The sequence below is a fragment of the Papaver somniferum genome, chromosome 6 (genome assembly GCF_003573695.1).
Source record: "Papaver somniferum cultivar HN1 chromosome 6, ASM357369v1, whole genome shotgun sequence".
In the NCBI taxonomy this organism is placed as follows: Eukaryota; Viridiplantae; Streptophyta; class Magnoliopsida; order Ranunculales; family Papaveraceae; genus Papaver; species Papaver somniferum.
The window spans coordinates 21900287-21915270 of record NC_039363.1 but is presented as its reverse complement, the minus strand read 5'-3'; the positions used below and the strand labels follow the sequence as shown (position 1 = coordinate 21915270).

Below are 14984 nucleotides of genomic sequence, written 5' to 3'. Positions count from 1 at the left end.
TTTCGGCGTGCGGTGTAAACGTTGCTTGCCAAAAGCCTTTAGAATGTGACCTCGACACAAAAATTCATCTTCCTTCCGTTTCTTTGTCTTTTCTTTCAATTCATCTGTGTCCTTATCAGTTTCTTCAGGGATTCGTTCCAATGTATCCGTTAAAATATAAGCAAGCCTTACGGTGGTTAAGAAAAACAAAAGCTCAAAAGCTTCTCCTGCCACCTTGTGAAACCCTCTCCATAATCAAAGCCCAGAAAAGTATTGTTTGAAACTGTTGTAAATCTGATGGAGAAAACAATGAGATACCAAGCACTCCAAGGCACGTAATCGCTGTCTTTCAAACAGTATTTCTTCCCTATAGAATGCACAAGGGATTCCAAGAAATTAATGTCGTCAGGATAGAATGGAGTCTAACAGTTTGTGTGATGTCAAATGTGCACTGTTTGATCACACCCCAGAATACTCTTGTTACTGATAATGCCTAAAAGATGAAACCTAATTTGAATAACTAATATTGCAGAGAGTTTTTTTTTTTTTTTTCGATATTTGCTTTCCTTAACCATCCTCTATTTATAGGCCAAAAGTACCTATTGGGAGGAGCTTCGTGTCTGTCCAGGAAAAGACATGTCTAACTATACCAATCGGCAACCATTGGATTTTGTAACCACCTTTCATGTAAAACAACATGAATCTGTTTATGAACAGACGCACCTTTTGAATCCTAGATTCAAAATTCCAGCAAACATACTTATATTCCGAAAATATTCTAACATGAGTTTTTGGAAATATTGATCTAAATAAGATGTTTAGTTCTTGATCTTATCTTTAAACCCCTTTTTGATTTATCTAATTTGGATGTACGGTTTGAGAGATAAGGTATTTGGAAAATTGTTGTGTATGTCTGTCTAGAAATGTGAAATGTGTGTAATCTCTTGATTATGTCTAGCAACATTTGATTAAGTGATGTGATATCACTTTGAGCATATCATGAGAACCTGTAGAAGTGATTACTTAGAGGATATTTAGTTGAAATTTAATTCTCATTATAACCTAAGCATGTAGCTAGCAATCGATTCCTATGACATGAGCAATAATATTTTGTTAGAGGTAAATTTGTATCACTTTGTCAAGGAATAATATGATTTTGATAAGTTGTATGTCAACTTTGTTTATGTTCAAAATTACTTGGATCACATATTTTTTGTGTAACATCAAATTGCATAAATCACATTTTTGGTTAATAATTGTGATGCAACAAGAAAATTGTGTGTTTAAATTGATTTGCGAATACACAAAGCATTTGGTTTTAATTACCAATATTTTGTGACCTACTAATGATTGATTGAATCTAATGTTGAGGTACAATAACTTGATCCAACAAGAAGGTTGGTTAATGCTGGGAATGCTAGAATGCGTACTCCAGAAGAAGCATGTAAGTCTTCTACCAAAAGTACTAAGGTATGAAAGCATTTTTCTGAGAAACTCAACAATCAAAATAGGTAAAAAGATTTCAGGTTTGGACATTATCATTCTCCACATGTGCGTTGTGTTTTAAAATAATTTATAATTATTATCTACCTTACTATGAGATACGATATTTGGAAATAAGTTCATGACATGCTTTGAACTGTTAGCATAATAAAACATGAGGAATTAATAGATAAAGTGAAACTCGTATGCTATTAATTTGATAATGAATACATAAACATGTTAAATCATAATGTTGGTAGAATACCATGATTTGATTATGCGGCGAGTTTTAAATGACACAATATCACAACATGTTAAGAAATCTCGATAACCGTGGGGGTGTAAAATAAAAAATACTTATTTTAATATTCCAATAAGATTGTGCAAGGTGCATAACCTATCTTTGTGTTCTTGACCTGTATACCTAAAATATGGGGGGAGTATTGGCTATTTCATCTCCCAAGCAAATCAAAATTTTGACTAAGATTATGGATACCTATCCTAAGCATGCTAGTGCATATAGGTTAATGGTCATAATATTTGACATTGATAACATTGGCATGAACACTATAGTGCAATCTAGAGATGCTTTGTTTTTTGAACATATATTTCCTTTCAGAATTGGACCTCGAAAAAGGGTCCATGACAGTCTCGTAGATGTTCCTTTGACTAGTCAACCCCGTCTCAAGATGTTGAGACCGAACTAGTAGAAGTAAGAGAGTTAGAACTGAGACAAGATTTAACCCCGTATTTGTGACACTTATGGTAGAGTCTGAACACTGAACCTGTAAGGAAGATATGTGTTCTCCTAAATAGTCTTCAAAAGGAAACCGTGGTACAGATGAAACTGTAGAGAAACACAAAGATAGTTATATCTAGAGGTTATAACCAAAAAGTAAGGAATAAATTTCTTTGACACTAATTCACCTATCACTGGAATCACTTCTGTTAGGATGATGATTACTATTGCTTAAATTCATGATTTGAATATATACATCAGATGGATGTTAAGACTGCAATGGTGAATTGAATGTAGAAACTTATATGTACCAACCTAAAGGTTTTTATTGTGAGAACAAAGAATGCAAATTGATTAAACTTCTATATGGTTTGAAACAAGCAACTAAACATAGGCATGAAAAATTTGATCATGTAAGGATATCTAGTAATTAAGATTAATAAATCTGATAAATGTGTTTACATTAAATCTGAGGATGATGCTTATGTTACTGTATGCCTGCATGCTGATGGTATGATCATATTAGATAGTAACAGTGTTTTTATTAATACCACTAAAAGCATGCTGAATGAGAATTTTGACATTAGACTTAGGCCCTATTGATGTAATCTTAGGGATAAAAGTCAGAGACACGTATGATGAATATAGTCTTAGTCAATTTTATTTTGTTGAAACCATACTAAAGAAATTTAATCACGATGAAGCTAAACCTGCTTTTACTCCTTGTGAACCCACTTGTAACTTGAACAAGAACAAGGGTAACGGTGTTCCTCAACTTTTGAGTATTCTTGAGTAATTAGCAGTCTTATGTAATTGATTAATTGTATAAGACTTGGTATTGCTTAAGTTGTGAGTAGTTTTAGCAGTACACTTGCAACCCTGTTCGGGATCACAGGAATTATCTCAACAGAGTTTTGCGCTACATGAGAGGCACTTCAGACTTTTGCTTAAGTTTTAAGAAGAATCATGCTGCTATGGAAGGGTATTGTGATGCCAACTGGATGTAGGACTCAGATAAGTCAAAATACACTAGTGGTTACATCTTCACACTTGGAGGTGCGTCCGTGTCATGGAAGATATACAAACAGACAAGTATAGATCGATCCACTAGGGAGTCAGAGTCTATAGCTTCATAAAAAGCACGAGATAGTGAAGCAACTACCTTCTACTGGTATTATCTTTCTTGACTTCGTAAGGTCCAAGGATAATATTGCAGTTCCTTTGACGAAAGGTTTATAAAGAAAAGTAGTTATCTCTACTATCGAAGGGGATGGGACGTAAGCTCATAAAAATAAATCACCATGAAGGATACTCAACATTTTGAATGGATCTCCAAGATCAAGGTTCAATGAGACAACTAATTTATGGTGATATCGAGACAATACTATCTTTGTCCCTCCCTATGGTGTAATTGTATGATAGTGTTACCTGCATGAGATAGGATGATCTGTTGAGATCTTAATGGGTTCCATGGCTTTGTTTAAAGCGGGGTGTGGAAGGACACTTTTGATGGACTCACCTATGTGGATGTTGGAAGTGGGGCCGCTTCCTATGAGAATTTGAGCTAATTCTCTAGATACATTCATTAAAACCGGTATTTTGCACATGGCTAAAACGGGCACAACCGCAAGAGCTTGGCAGCTTTCGTTGGAGACATCAAGTGTGGTTGTTATTTCTGGATTGCATTCATTGTTGGCGGTTCAAGACATTGTGTTCACTGTTACAACAACCAGTTCCGGTAACTTCTCACTAATCTAAGGTTCAATCTTTTTTTTTTGTTAAGTCCAATGGTTTATTTTAGTAAAAAAATGTAATTACAAGAATTACAAAATGGGGGGCTCAAGTTGTGAGTAGTTTTAGCAGGTACACTTGTAACCCTGTTCGGGATCACAGGAATTATCTCAATAGAGTTTTGTGCTACATGAGAGGCACTTTGGACATTTTCTTAAGTTTTAAGAAGAATCATGCTGCTATGGAAGGGTGTTGTAATGCCAACTGGATGTAGGACTCAGATAAGTCAAAATCCACTAGTGGTTACATCTTCACACTTGGAGATGCGTCTGTGTCATGGAAGATATACAAACAGACAAGTATAGCTCGATTCACTATGGAGTCAGAGTCTATAGCTTCATATAAAACACGAGATAGTGAAGCAATTACTTTCTACTGGTATTATCTTTCTTGACTTCGTAAGGTCCAAGGATAACATTGCAGTTCCTTTGACGAAAGGTTTATAAAGAAAAGTAGTTATCTTTACATCGAAGGGGATGAGACATAAGCTCATAAAATAAATCACCATGAAGGATACTCAACCTTGTGAATGGATCTCCAAGATCAAGATTCAATGAGACAACTAATTTATGGTGATATCGAGACAACACTATCTTTGTCCCTCCCTATGGTGTAATTGTATGATAGTGTTACCTGCATGAGATAGGATGATCTGTTGAGATCTTAATGAGTTCCATGGCTTTGTTTAAAGCGGGTGTGGCAGGACACTTTTGATGGACTCACATATGTGGATGTTGGAAGTGGGGCCGCTTCCTATGAGAATTTGAGCTAATTCTCTAGAGACATTCATTAAAACCGGTATTTTGCCCATGGCTAAAACGGGCACAACCGCAAGATCTTGGAAGCTTTCACTGGAGACATCAAGTGTGGTTGTTATTTCTGGATTGCATTCATTTTTGGCGGTTCAAGACGTTGTGTTGACCGTTACAACAAGCAGTTCCGGTAACTTCTCACTAAGCTAAGGTTCAATTTTTTTTTTGTTAAGTCCAATGGTTTATTTTAGTAAAAAAACGTAATTACAAGAATTATAAAATGGGGGCTCATAAACCAAAGGGGTGAGAAAATAAAACAAAACACATAAGAGAATTAAAACTCTAAAAACACAAAGCTTAAAGAAAACAGAAAAAATGAAAAATGAAAAAGACTAAACGCCTAATTTTCTTCACTTCTTGTATCGCCCTCAATTTCCTTCATATATGCCTCTCTAAAAGAGTCATTTTCAATGAAATCTTTTCTGAATTTCTCATCATCAACAAGATTAAGTGCATTCACCTCTTCCTTTGGTAATTTTTTTCCACTAGCATCAACATAAGTTGGTGATCTAGGTTTCTTCTTTGGAGTTTTCATTCTCTCTAATTGCTCTTTTAGTTCCCGAAAATAATCTTTTCTAAAGGCTGGATCTCTAATGAAATTTAGACGAACTTCATCATTCTTAATGGTCTCTAACACCTCAAGATCCGCCTTTCTAAGAAAATTTCCAGCCCTTTGTTGCCTTAAGCCTCTAGTATGTCAAGAAAATCTTTCTTCTTTTCAGCTTCAACTCCACTCTCCACTTCCTCCTAAATGGTATTAGAATTACCTCTCATTGATGCCCTATTCTTCTTTATTTTTTTCCATCATGAACTGTACCCCACTCTTTGGAATTTTTAACTTCATCAGCCATAGTTTCCACATCCAAATCAGTATCCTCCTCATCAATACTTTCAGTAACACTTTGGAATTCTTCCACAACATCTTTAAAACCCAAATCTGAATTTAGGGATTCAAAAATATTTGTGCTAACTATTTCAGAACATCTTATCAAAGCGTCACATCTAGGCGTTGAAGATTTACCTTTACTTTTCCCTAATACTTGCGTCCAACCATAAGTAGTTTCACCAGCCGTTACCAAATCATGCTTGGAAGAGCCTGACTTGGGGTTTTCAAGGGAGACATTAGGCTTGGACACGGATATAATATCACTGGTGTTTAAGTTGTTCACGGACTTTACCAAACTAGAGTTTAATATGGTCCTGTCTTTGTTTAACAATTCTTGCACGGACTCTACACCAATATCTTGACCTGATTTCTCAGCTCTACAGACAGCAAGGGATGCCTTTGCAGCAATAGCAGTTTTGCACCTAATCAATTTCATCTGAGCTTCACGAAATTCCAATTCATATCTAGCAAGCTCTCCTCTAACTGTTCATCATTCACAAAATTTTCATCTGCCTTGTTCATTGTAACATTTTCAGCCTCATTAACTACAAAAAAAATTATTGTAACCTCATCTTCAATATCATCTCTAATGCTTGATTCAGAAACAAGAGACTTGTTTTCATTATTTGCATGATCTGCATGGGAACCATTTTTACGTCCCTGCATATTGTTTTTTCAACGTACTTCCTTCCAAACATACTTGGTTTGTTTATCCACTTTACCATTTTTGATATACTGATCAACACTTGTGTTCTTTTCAACTCCTAAAAGCTTACCAGCTGCAATACAGTTCTCAAGCTTGTGACCCATAAACTTACAATGAGAGCAAAACTTAATGTTCTCTAAATCTTGTATAACCACATATTGCCATAACTCTTTTCCAATTAGATTTCAAACGAATTCTTTTAGGAATCATCTTAGAAAAATCAATATCTATCAACACAGCAGCATAGTTTCCAACATCATGATCCAATATTTTTTGATCAATAGCAATCGGTTTCCCAATAATTTTAGCAATGGATAAAAGAATTTTCTTCGTCCATAATTCTATGTACAATCCAGGGAAACTTACCCAAACAGTAGCTCGTGTAGTATGTTGTCTCTCCGGATCAAAATTAGGGTAAAAGTTGAAAAATCTAAGTTGCTGATTTTGAACCACACAATTTTCACCATGCCAAACCCTTTCCTTGTCTTCTGCTGATGTTAACTTAATGATGAAAAATCCTTTTGTCATTGGAACCAGCTTGCATCTTCCATCACCAAAACCCCATTTTTCTTCCAAACTCTTTTGAACATCAGCAAGTTTTAACCCTTAAAATTCAACCTTCCAATAAGACTGAACTGGAATATGTCACGCCCTTCTTGTGTAAGTTCTAAAGGTAATTCCAAGGCTGGTTCATCATAATACAAAGACGCATCAGGTAAAGATGATAAATCTGAATCTATTAGCATATAGGGTTTTTTACCCTTAACTAAATCAGCAAAAGACACCTTTTTACACCCATTATGATTCTTAGAAGAATCAGAAGTTTCCCCCATCTTGAATCACCCAAAAGATGATCCAAGATGAAGGAAAAAACGTGAGAAACTTGAAAACCCTAAAGAAAAAAATCGCCTATTTTTTTGGAGAGAGAGAAAAAAATTATCGCTAAGGTTCAATCTTTACGACATCTTGGCCTATTTTGATGCCTTATGTTTTCTCATGTTCTATCGATATGTGTTATCATTCATGTGGGGGATTGTTGGAAAAAATAAGTTTTTTGTGAATAAATAAAACATGATGCTACTTTGTTTTGTTGGTGGGAATATTCTCTATTCTCCGACATTCTTCATGGCACAACTTTTGCTAGGAATCTTGTCTGATTTATCTCCTTGTTTTGTGCATATGCATGTCAATACTTTTCCTACAAAATATTTTCACTCATAAGATTCTTGTCTTTGACAATTTATATGTCTTTTTTTTAACGATAAAAACACTAATTAAGAAAGACATCTACTCATTCTTATGGAAACACATGCATGGGATTCTCTTTATTTTTTATAACGTTCAGATTCTTTTCATTGTTAATAACGTTTGAAAATTCTATAAGTTAAAGGTCTTCAATTCATTAAAGAGGGGGAGTAGAACATGAACTTAACTCTTCTCCTGCTTTCTAAAAGAGAGAAAGAGAAAAACAATAAAGCTACTTCTTATTTTTGTTTTCTCAAAAACCTAAGTTTTACTTCATGTTTTGAGAGAGAAACAACTCAAAAATTAATTCCTCTAATTTTGGTAGAAAAAGAGAGTAGGAGAGAAAAAAAGTTTTCTTCTTCCATTTTTCTCCATGAATTTTGTGTATGTGTATGAAACAAGGTGGTTTCACTGAGTTGTTTTTCACTGCCAAGTTCTTAGGACGTTCTATTGTATGCTACAATGAGGAACGCTAACGATAGTTGTATCCTGGAGACTACTCGTCAAAGAAGCTATAGAATATCTCTTTTTAGAGGAGTAGCAGGCAATATTGTCTTCAGGACATCGTATCTAATACGTGCCTCTATCATTTTTGTTCCGCATGCTACTCGACGTGATTCATCCATCAAGTTTCTGCAAATAAAGCTAAGTATCTCTTGTTCTTATTCGATTTATTTTCATTATTGTTGTTACTAACCCAACAAATATTGTTGTGGCTCGTCAAATTTTTCTGATACTTATGGAAGTTCAAAGTGAGGCGCAGTTGAGTTCAATAGATCAAGAACTGCTAAAGCGATAGAAACAAGCAGTTTGCGCATGACAGGTCTAGGTTCAAAAGCTGGGGGTCGGGGTTCTATTCTTAGGTCCTGTCAATCCGTATGAATAAAAACTAACCAATTGGATCAAAGTATATAAAACATACAGATTGTGTGTTTTCTTCTCTTCAAACACAGAAACCTACCACTACAAGAAAAGATGGATTAAGCAACCAAAATCTTAGCAAGCTCCCAGAACTTTAGTCGCTCTAATGGTCAAGCAACCAAGTTTGCAACCACGATATAGTTTGCTTGCTTAAAATTTATTTCCGCTATTTCGTAGCGACCGATAAAGGTGTTAGGTTGGTACATCACTTTTTCAAGTTATTCGCAGCAACTACAAAAGTGCTTGAGTAGCTTTTTACTTCGAGGCACAGTGGGCCAGCAATTCAAAACATTTGGTTGGTACAATCCTATCTCAGCAACACCAGCCTTGCAAAGAAAAGTCAGATTTTAAAATTTATGATTTGTTTACTAAGCTTTTTGTTTTAGCCGTTCTAAATTTTGTTATGTAAGAAAAAAAGAATCAGTATTTTGGGGAATAAGATTTATTTCAAGGATACAAGGATATCATCCCATTGAAAATTTAGCATTCATTTTTTAAACCATCATCAAGAGGTACAAAATTAGTTATGTCATAAAAATAATTAGTTTGTTGAAGAGTAAATTTTCCAAAATACTAGGATCATCCCATTGAAACGCTGTTCAGTAAACAATCTTTCCATAATCCCAAATTGCTTGAGACTCTCTGAGAGGCCTTCACTGCATAATTTGCCAGTAACAGTTGATAAATTAGAAATGCAGAGTTTCACCGAGGCCACTCTGCAACCGTCGACTACTACAGCTTTTGCAGGCTCCAAGATATCTAGTGCTTGTGCTTCTACATTTTCTCGTTCTCCCTTTTATAATGTTGCACACAGAGAATACCATTGGCAGACCCTCCTGCAAACACAATTGACTAATTGAAGAACTTGGTACATTCTGTAGAGCATAATATGCTCAAAAAAAAAGTAGAAATATAGTAATTCGGTAACTGGTGCAAAAGAAATGAGGAATATATATCCTGAAGTATTTGTTTTGTAAGCTGTTCCAGTATTCTTCAGATTATGCTTTGCATAAAGATTCCAAACTATGAAATTGAAACCAAGATATCAATGTGCTTACAAAAGACTAAGAAATGCCAAGAAGAGCCATACATACACCTGACCATTATGATAAGAATAAGTCTCACGCACAACGATAGTGGATAAATTTCATCCTGAACAAATTATGCAGAATTTCCAACTTACAATTCCTTTCTGAATCTGCTCTGAATAAATGAAGGTACTCTGGCTTCTGCTGCAATAGTCTTGGAAAGCAGAGTCTTACCAGTCCCAAGCCCACCTGTCATGATCATTCCCTGAAACCAGGTTCCAAACCAGGTATACACTGAAAGAACTTTAAGCATCTAAATATACCTTGAGCCGTTTTCCTCCAACAAGTGCAAACTTCCCTGGGTGCTTGACGTACTCCTCCACTTCCATATATTCACAATTTTAAAATTCAATCTAAGACAACTTATTCAGTGCAATTGAACTAGTGAGGGAACACATAAGATTTACAATAAGATAATTTATGATTTAGATTGATTGCTAGATGCAAACATGCATTGCCAACATTACATCAGGTACATCAACTTCAAGTACTTCCATTTTATTTTATTTTCGATCGGCCAAGTACTTCCATTCCAATAACAAGTATCTAGCAGAACTTCAGAACAACACCAACACCTGCAGTTCCTAAAGACAAAAAACTTGAATAACTTTAATAATCTGGGATGAGCTTAGTATCCAGCAATGGATCGAGTAAAGCTGCAAAAGAAGTTTCACACAAAAGCTTGCTTTCGCAGAAAAATCGCTCTGAATTGGTGCATGGCACAACACTTGTAAGACTGTATGCCCATAACAAGGTAAGCATTGTTCTGCTTCCCTTATCAAAAAATTGATGACTAGCTTATACATTTCATTATGCAAATTGTTCCATTGTTAGAAAACTAGATATCAGGAATCACGATTATGTCCTATTTGTCAAAACGTATCTTTAGTTTCAAATGACATTTACTGAGGCCTTTTACAGGAACTTACAAGATCAGGTATAAATCTTTATATAAGGATTGGAGTGTGAATAAAAATGAGTAACAGGGCTGATCTACAAGTGAAAGATATTTAGTATTAGGATAAAAAGGAACGATATTTAGTCTAGTTCATTCATCTACAAGTGATTGATTTTAGACACATTTGAAATGATATCATCATTTGGTAGCACAGTTAACATGGATTTTAGTACCTGCTAATGCTGTTAAAATCGGGTTTGGGTCATAGACTTGTACTTAACTTACTCTCAGAAATTTCAAAAATTGAACTGATTTTGTTGGTGATGGAAGATTACTTCTTAGTTGAACATAAGACCAAGACTACTTGAAGGTTGTGCATCTGTAGATGAAAAAACATAAAATTGAACAAAGGGGTTAAATTTAGAAAATGAATCAATGATTAACATAACCCATATCTTATTTTACTGAGAAAAGAAGAAATTCACTTGAGATTGATAGGAAGGAGAGGATAATCATAGCAAACAGAGCACCTATTTTCATTGCTGACTCTTTCGCAAAGCTGGACTTATCAGCTGAATTTTTAAGTATGAGACAGTGTCAAGTTTGGGCAAATTTCAAGAATGAGACAATGTTCAGTATATCACAGAGATTGACAGGGAAGGAGGGAGGTAGCTGTGGTTATAAGGCCAAATAGCCAATCTAGGTGTTCAAAAAAGATGAAACAGTCTACTAATCCTCTTTATTGTAAGTTCATCTACTAACCCTTTCGAACAATCTCACCAAAAATCCAACCTCCATATGCAAATACAGTCAAAAATCGAGTTCGTCAAAATCATTTTAACAAAATCTGTCAGAAACTTCTTAGAGTCATTTTATCAAACAGGTTATAAGAGAGAAATTAAGAAGCCCTAATTTCTCTTTATTGGATCTTTACTATTGAATCAAAATCGAGTGAAAAATATTACCTTTATAAATTGGTTAGTAATTGAAGCTTTTCAATTAATCATAGTATTGGATCTTGAAACCCCAAATGCTTTTGCAAGAGAAACAGAATTACATGAATCAAAATCAGAAATGAGAGATGTCGATACCATCAGCAACAAAGTATACAAACCCACGAAGATATGTCGAAAACAGGGGAGGAAGAAATGTAGAAACCCACTCTAAAATCTCTAATTTTGACAGATTTGTACAAGACTTAGCTTTAATTCGGCCATTTGGGTTAAGTTTCAGAGAATTGGAGAGGGGGAATAGACAGTAAGGGTTTGAGCGTAGAGAAACCAGTTTATGCGAGTGGAGGGAAAAATGAAATTTTTGGTGGGAACTTTGCGCCAAAACTTGGATTTTTCCGCTAATCAATTTAGAAGACATTTTCACTTAGAGGGAAAACAAGGTGGCAATCCGTGTGACATTTTGTGTTAGCATATATTCGTGGGTTAAACATCCGTGGTTTTCTATTGGCCAAATGGATATCATACGGATCATCAAAATGATAGCCATCGAACAAAGGTGGGGGTATTTTTTGACGATCTAGGGTCCGGATTTGTTTCTTGAGGCAAGAACAAAGTTTTGCGGGAATTTTCCTTCCACTAGTCAAGATGGAAAATTGGCAATCCGTATGACTTTTGTTTCATGTACCGATTGGTGGATTTAGATACTTTGGCTTTCTATAGGCCAGATTAAAACCACGCGGATCCGTGAAGTGATTTCAAAAGGCTATGACTTTTTTGTCGGTCAATGTAAACTCAGCATAATATGAAGTCAACGGACATTCGGTTTAAACTGATGGATACCGCAGAAACCGATAGAATTTAGGAAATTTTCGAGTAAGGTAACGGATGACAAGTGAAATTAATTGAAGTCGACGAAAATTCGATTTGATTGACAAATCAAGGCAAGTGTGTTTTCTTTGTGCTTTCTCTTTGTGTTTTGCTGCTTCCGGTTTGAATTTCTACTACTCGCATAGGTCATGAAGTAATTTCGACTAGTCATGCAAGTCATGAAGTAGCTTTAATTCATACTGGTAAACTCAGGTTATAAGATTACTAGAGATGGACCACGAAATTATGGATGGGTTCTGACTTCAGAATTAACATAATACATCATCGAAATCGATAAATATGAAACTCATGTGTTGATTCGAGCTTCAAATGTAGTATAACATAATACAAACTATGAAACTTGAAGCTCCGAGAGGGTTCTGACTTCAAACTTAGCATGTTCTATCGTCGAAATCGATAAATATGAAGCTCAGTGTCGATTCGAACTTCAAATGTGGAATAAGAGCATACTAATTATGAACCAAGAAGCTCCGGGAGGGTTCTGACTTCAAACTTAGCATGATACATCATCGAAATCGATAAATATGAAGCTCAGTGTCGTTTCGAACTTCAAATCCGGTATAACGTCATACAAACTATGAACCAAGTGGCTCCGAGTTCAAAACATGGCCGGTTATACCACAACTCTCAACAAAAGTTAAGATTGGTTCAGCTTAACTAAAAAAGCTTGTAATCGATTACATCTTGCTTCCCGAAGTAGCTTGTGCCCGGTTACAGCTTGCTTCCCAAAGGTAGCTTGTGAGTGATTACAACTAACTTCACAATTCAACTTTTAACCGGTTCTACTTGGATTCCGAAATAACTCGTGGCTCTGAGCTTGAAACCTGGCCGGGAGTGGACTACCATAAGTCGGAAACTTTGTAAGAGCGATGAATCCAGACATTTACAGGTAAGATTCCATCAGAATATTCTCTGAAACCTTAAAGAAAGCCTTTTCTGGCGACTTCGAGAAAGAAAGTGGATCCGATCTATAAACCTGGACGGGAGTGGACTACATAAGTCGGAAAAATCGTCAGAAAGATTAATGATAATTAATGGACATCTGGTTATATTTATGATAATTAGAGAAACGATGGAATCAAGAGAATGGAGTGAGCCCGACCAATATTGATTGTAAGATGACATACTCATAACAAGTGAAATTAAATGAAGTCGATGGAATTACGGCGTTGAACTAATGATAATTATCTATACATCAATATTCACCTATAAATAATCATAAAAATAGATGAAATCAACAATACTAATCATATCTAATTGTCCTATGTAGTAACTTCCGGTATAAATATTATCAATGCATATTTTGGTTCACACTGCTAGATATTGACCTCCGTATGCATACCCTTTTGATATGAGTTTGGGACTTCCTGACAATACAGATACCCAGTATGCATACCCTTCTGATATGTCGTCGCGAACTTCCAAGAGCATGCACGCATACAGGTGTGCACACTTTTTGGATCTGACTTCAGAACTGCCAAAGGTGCCCATACTCGGTATGCATACCTGGTTGACCTAAGCTAGTTCGGAATCTTAAGTGCAAAGGAAAAAGCACATGAAGCGCCTAAGGTTAAGCATACTCGCTGTGCATACCTTGACCATGGCTATAGTTCATTTTTGCTATATTTCTCATACATACTTATAAGACAAATTTCAAGTTCAAGCTTGTCTTGTTTGAACTATGGAAATATATTCGAGCAATGGATATTCATAGATCTTTAGCAAACACAGTTAGACCAATGAAAACAACCAATTGTTTACCATCAATATGCACACCCTTTTGATATGAGTTCGTGACTTCCTGACGATACGGATACCCGGTATGCATACCCTTTAAGAGAAATCGATGGAATCCTATGGAAATTCAGTTCGATAGACATAGGATAAGATTAAGGTTAATGAACCTTCCTTTTAAATTAATGGATGTCGGAGAAACCGATGAAATTTAGGAGAAATTGAGTGGAGTCGAGTGATTTCAGGTAAGATTGATGAATAACATACATCGTTGACTTAGGTCGATGGTTATTCGGTTAAAGTGATGATAACTGGATAAAAAGATGAAATTCAAGAAATTATTTGGAACATAAATACTATCACTTTTTATTTTTAAAAAAAATGGAAATAAATTTTTTTCAGTTTCTTTTTTCTTTTTAAAGTTAGGATTTAAATAATTTGATTTCAAATTGAATGAAATTTTAGTTCCTAGTTTTAAACAAAAGAGTTGATAATTTTTTTGCATTCAAGATTCATTTGAAAACTACAATTATCACAAAGTTGTGAAAATTGGAATTTTTAGTAGGGTGATTATCACATAATTGTAAAAATTGGAGTTTTTAATAGTGGTGATAGTTGCAATATTTTCAAAATGTAAGTGGTTGCAAAATGTGAAAATTACAACGTGAAAACTGAAAATTTCAATTTGACAATAGCGATTTTTTGTGTAACTTTTATTTTTTATCATAAAATATTTTTCATTGAATTTTTCAGTAGGCTGGTAATTGCGAATCACTCAATTATAGAAATTGGAGTTTTCAATGGCGGTGATAATTCTGATTTTTCAAAACGTGAAATTAAAAAATTCGATTTGATAATTGCG

At 35.1% G+C, this 14984-nt stretch overlaps 1 long non-coding RNA gene across 3 annotated transcripts; it reads right to left on the bottom strand.

Moving 5' to 3' along the window:
• Positions 1 to 9215: 9215 nt before the first annotated feature.
• LOC113285540 lies at positions 9216 to 11545 on the bottom strand. 3 transcript variants are annotated; one of them, XR_003328715.1, is made up of 5 exons: positions 11513 to 11545; positions 10833 to 10926; positions 9913 to 10233; positions 9745 to 9854; positions 9216 to 9397 (listed from the first exon to the last, which is right to left on the bottom strand). It is a non-coding gene; the product is annotated as an uncharacterized LOC113285540 (long non-coding RNA). The 3 variants fall into 3 exon arrangements; XR_003328716.1 differs by lacking the exon at positions 11513 to 11545 and adding an exon at positions 11078 to 11160; XR_003328717.1 differs by lacking the exon at positions 11513 to 11545 and adding an exon at positions 11078 to 11160 and having other exon boundaries at positions 9913 to 10224.
• Between the last annotated feature and the right edge of the window lie 3439 nt (positions 11546 to 14984).